Here is a 6,000-nt window from a genome sequence, read left to right on the forward strand (position 1 = left end):
GATGGGAACAGGACCGGCAGGGACGACAGAGTCGGGGATTAAAAAGCAAAAGCCCCCGTGTGAGCTTTAGGGGGCTGTTTTTGTTGTCAACTACAAACGTTACCATCTGTAACATGCTGAAGTGTCTGTGGCATTCGAAAGGGTGGGTGGGATTATCGGTCTAAACTAATGGGACTCTGATAAAGGCTGCACAAGGAGAGGAAGGAAACAACAGTGAGCGGCAATTTAGGGACTCCAACCCCCCCCCCCCCCCCCCTTCTCTCTCTCTCTCTCTCTCTCTCCCTCTCACCCTCTCTCTCTATATATAGTCTCTCTTTGAGAAGTTTGAGAGTTGAGACTATCTTTCTTGTCTAGAATTGCAGATTTGTGTGTGTGTGTGTGTATGTGTGTGTGTGGGGGGGGGGGGGGCATGGTAATGAAGGTGCAGGTGTTTGCTGATAAATTTTTGATTGAGACACATCCTAAGAAGCTGGAGTGTGTGAGAGCTCCCGCTGCTCTGTCTGGTACCAGGGCTTTTTGCAGTTCTGTGGCAGACAGACATGGTATCTCCATCAACTCTGTTAGACTCACACAAGCACAACTAGCCTCACTTTAGATGAAATGTCCTTTGGTGCCGGGTACTTTTACATTTAAATTTACATAAATCTAGCTGATGCAAAGCAACTTACAAAATGAGGAATGTCATTCCAACTACATTACAAATGAGACCTTAGGTAATAACAACTACCACTACAATAAATATTGCTACCAGAGAATGATAGTGCAAAAGTCTTCTTAATATATTTCATATTTAATGTACTTTTTACATTTAGGAAATGTTATTACAAGATGTTGAAGACAGAAGTATTTTGTAAACATTAAATGCACCCTTGACAGTTTTTTGTTTTACCTTATCATAACGTTCCATTTTGATGGCATATAACCTGACGATGGCATATAACATGACGAACGGCACTTGTGCTATTGTCTGAGCGGCCCTCAATTACTGACCTAGCAACTTACTGTGTTCGGGTAGGGTTATATTAAGTGTATAATATTATTCCTTAAATAATATAATTTAGAAGCTTTATAAGTGATTCCAGAAAGCTCTAAATCAAACTCTCTCTGGTCTCTTCTGCATTTTAAGGGATTATCTCTAAAATACCCTAAAGCTTCTATGCAGATTCATAGTAAGTTCTTAAGGGCATTGAAGGATTTTATCTGACTAGATAAGTTTCTGGATCCCTTTTGTCAGAGCGTTCTAATTAAGCAATATAGCACGAGTGAGAGTGGGGTTGGTCATGGATATTCCCACGGGTGTTGTTCGGCCGTAGCCACGAGGCCGGAGGCCGAGTGGTGCAGGCAACAACAGCCGTGGGAATATCCATGAACAATCCCACGATCACGAGTGCTATATTGCTTTTATACAACAATTCTACCACAAACTAAATAATCTGAAAACATCCCGTTATTGTTTAAAAATGTTAATTTCGACATCGTTCTTACGCATAAAAAAATAGTTCCCTTTTCAATAGACAGCATCTTGGTTGCTAGGTAACCAACATTCCAGATCCCTCGTTACGGGTCTTGTGTATCTAGGTAGGTTTGCTGCATGCATGTTACAAGGACACTGGGCCATGTCATGTAAGGGACATGGTACTGCAAAAAACGGAAACATAGTCTACATTGCAGAACCACTCAACTTTATTAATTTATGGTGAATAAATGTTACACTATGCACAGCCTGACATGACGATGCTAGCTCGTTAGCAGCGATTAGCTAACTATGCTAACGTTAGTTATCTACAAGTCTCCTCCAAGTGACAATCATATTATACACAATGCTGAGAATAATTAGCATCCTCGTAATTAGCATTCCTCGTCCTCGTTCGTATCTTACTTACATTGAGTTGACTGTGTGGCTTAATCCACAGATGTAGTGAAGCACTGTTTCGTTATGGTTTGCTAAGGAGTAACCCATTGCTTAAAATAGTGGAGGGCTGGGATGAGAACATTGTGTAAAATCTTCGCATTGTATCGCGGAGTGATTTATTATTAGCTGTGCAAAGTCTGAGTTGAAATGTCCAGGGATATTCCAACTCATGGAACGTCTCACGGCCAACCAGAAACAAATAAATAGTTCCATAGAACCCAATTGTTGTATAACAGCAGTGTTACCTCCTCGGCATGGCTGTGTTGTCTCCAGCTTGTCAGAAGCAATTCGGCTCCCGACAGCCCCTTCCACAGCCAGGCGTCAGGCGCACCAACGGCACATGACTGGCAGGTTGCCACCCCTGTCAAAAACACACTCAGTACAGTAGTACCAACTCTACCTGTTTACCTGCGCCCTACTCCCAGCTGAGGCGGCAGCTCCCAGGAAGCAGGGCACTCTGGGTAGACGTGGGGGTGGGGGAGTGGAGACGGACAAAGAAAGGCAGTGAAAGGTAGAAAGAAAGTGTAGCCTATACCTGTGTGCTACGAGGGCTGCTTCACCAAAGCGTATAGCTCAAGAGATGTTTTTTGAGACACTCAAGTGTGTGTGTAGTTATGTGTGTGTGTGAGTGTGTGTGTGACTGCTTACCGGTGAGTGCCACCACTGCGTCCTTTGTCCTTCCTCCTTGCAAGCACAGGACACAGAGAGAGAGAGAGAGAGAGAGAGAGCAGAGACAACTAGTCATTTAAGAGTCTGACCTTCACAAGGCATTCAGTGAAGTATCCCATTCAGCTGTGATGCTGTACGTCTCCCAGAGTCTGGGAATGATGGAGCTGGACAGGTGGCTGTGGACTAGCTGGGTGGATGGATGGGTGGATTGGTGGATAAATTTGTGGATTGGTAGATGGATAGATGGATGTTGCTGTATGTTGTATGATTGGTGGATGGATAGATGGTGTTGAATGATGTTGGGTGGATGGATGGATGGGTGGATGTTGTAAGTTGTATGTTGTATGCATGTTGTAGTTTAAACTGGATGTGACAGACATAAAGTGAGTGTTGGTGTAAACATACTGTTTGAAAGAGTCAAAACAATCAATTGCTACGTTGTCTCGCACTTTCATTTACTTCAATGCAGACGTGGACAGGGTACAAAAGAAAAAAAAATCAGACAGCCAGACAGACAGGCAGACTCCTTTGGAGGCCTGCACTAGCTCCCCTTCTTTGCCCCCTGCTGAGAGTTTCTCTACAGTCACTTCCGGTCCATTTGGCCCATCAGCTCAGCCTCTGGAGAGGGTGCAGTTCCTTAGCTAAGACTTATACACAGTGGCCGGCCACTGAGATGGAACTTGGAGCGATGGCATCAATCATTCATGCAGCATCCATAAATGTATTATCAACTGTAAATGAACCTATTAATTATACAAGGACCTCTGACAGAGAGATACATCTGAGCCAGGCTCCCTGCTTTACCAAGATTAAAGCACCTGATGGATTTTGTGTATGGAATCGGTGTGTGTTGGGACGAAGGCTTTAAGCGATCGATCGCGTCTGTGCCAGGCTAAAAAAGCAAGAGTCAAGTTGCACGCCCCACGGTGCGTGAATCGTCCCGAACGCATGAGTGAGTGTGAGGACTCCATCATTAAAGCAAACAAATCACTCGCCTCTCTGCACACATACACACACACACACACACACACACACACACACACACACACAAACCTTGGTCAATGCAGCGATTCGCGCAGATGATCTGTGACGTGCATCTCCTCTGTCTCGTTTTTTGCCTCCTTTCATTTCTCTGCTGCCTCTCAGCTTCAGCCTCAGCCGGGCACAGACGACACGTCTTGGCATTTTCAGATTCCATATGCCAACCTATCAACAATTCTAGGTGTTGCTGGGGATACGGAGTGACTCAAGTAATAAGCAGTCGGACTGAACTGTCAGGCTTGTCTGGGTAGTACACTTTTTTGTTAGCAACTTTCTTGCAATTAACTTTGGTGTGATACTCCCAAGACTTCTCCAGTAGGTGTATCACACCAAAGACTTTGTGTGAGGATCCGTAACTGACCACACGGAGGTTAAACCTGATACCTTGTGACTATACCCCATCATACCCAACTAGGAAACTCTCCTCATCATGGCTCTTCCTCATTATTAGCATGCTGAATTTGTCACACAGTACTTTAATGGTATAGTTGACACTTAATGGTATGTACAGTGAGTACTGACAAAAGTTAGCTTACTGGTGCATATCTTGACAATATTTTGCAACACAGTGCTGTGAAAACTACACACGGTGGTTATGCTGGTGCTAATGGCAGCTGTGTACGCACATGTGATTTAAAAAAAAAAAAGCATTCGAATTCAAAAAGCATTTCAATGTGACAAAGCGTACTCACTTACCTATACAAAAATGTAAAAAAAAAAAAAAAAAACCTTACTGTTGCTTTTAAGCCACATCCTTCTATTCACCACTGTACTCTAGTGACCATTGTCCACTCAGTATTTATTCTAAATTAGTGCAATCCCTCCTTTTTCAGTAATGGTTGAAATCAATTACATTTGGTGGAGTTTGCAGAGCGGTTTCATTGTGCAGACGGCTCTACCAGGAGGGACAGACAGAAAGGGGAAATGGCTCCGTCATTATCGCAGCGCCAGCATAATGGATGGCCTCGCTTAGCTCCCTGCTCTTTGTACATCCTGTACCAAATCATAGAGCGAGCAGCGGGATCGCGGCCGTATCCCCCTCCGCAGGGCCCAGATTGCTCCCTCTGTCGTCATCCCTGGCAGTGAGTGGTGAATGGGCAAACTCGCACGACTCGCACAACTCGCACAACCGCACAGGGAGATCCGCAGCAGTCAGCACCCGAAAAGGAAGTGCTTATTACGGGGAGGAAAGTGTTCTTTCTTACCCTCCCCTGGTGGTTGTCAGTGTGGGGCTGTGCGAGGCACCCTCTGCACAAAGAGAGGCTGATTTTATACCTGGAGAGTCCCAGGGAATGTTAACCCCAAGGCCATTTTCACCCTCAGTGGAGCGAAGTGCAGCAGCACAATGGGGAATGGCTGGGTTAGCTCATTATAACTGTGTTGTGAATGCAAGCATATATATACGAATGCACATGCACATACACCACACACGACACACACACACACGACACATACACACAGACACACACACACACACATACACAGTCATAGGCAACAAATAACCACATATGCAAACACAAACCATGTTTTGTCAGTCATGGGACTGATGGAAATGCACCACTTCCTCTGGGTTAACCTACACAGGTCTGTCACTAAAGCACTACTTGAAATGCATCACAGTTAATATTAAAACAAAAAAACAAAACACTATTCATTTGCATTGCATAGCAATCATTTCCCAGTATCTTGTCTATCTTGATCATTTGGCATACACTTTCCCAACAACACAGACAAAGACATGATGACAAATCACTGTCTCAGTGCAGCTTAATGCATCCCTTATTTTCTATATTTACACAATGCATCACTGTGACAACTGAAGCTTGGATTGCATTGTCTATGGTAACTTAACTGTGATTTAAATGACTGCTGAGATATTTTTTCACACGGATAGGGGGCATCTTACCTGTAGAGTAAGGAGGAGCTCTACTGAAGATGGGCAGAGTTCCATCTAGATTTTAAAACTCTAATGATCTTGATTGAATCTAATTATGTTGTAGGTGATAAATGCGTCTGCATAGTAAATCACGTACCAGGACTGTTCGGTTAAGCCATACCATATATTGTATGATCATTGATCGCTAACAATGAATTTATGAGAAGTTCTAACATACCTCCTAATTATTGCCATCACTAACACCAGATTAATTTGGTTGGATGTATGAAATACTGTACACTGTATAAGACACATATCTAGATGGTAATACCCAGAAACCTGTAAAACAGCCTGGTTTTCCGTGCTAAGCTATGGCCTCATCCTAGACTAAAGCAGAACTTCAGTGAAGATCTCCACTACAAAAAAAAAAATAAAAAAATAAAAAATTAGTTTCAGTTTAGCTTAATCCAACCTGCATGAAGTACAGGTGGCTTGAAAGTGG

This window comes from Alosa pseudoharengus, unplaced genomic scaffold (assembly GCF_046254945.1).
Source record: "Alosa pseudoharengus isolate Yale_2024_CS ecotype anadromous, Long Island Sound unplaced genomic scaffold, YU_APseudo_1.1 YU_APseudo_1.1_scf_19, whole genome shotgun sequence".
Taxonomy (NCBI): domain Eukaryota; kingdom Metazoa; phylum Chordata; class Actinopteri; order Clupeiformes; family Clupeidae; genus Alosa; species Alosa pseudoharengus.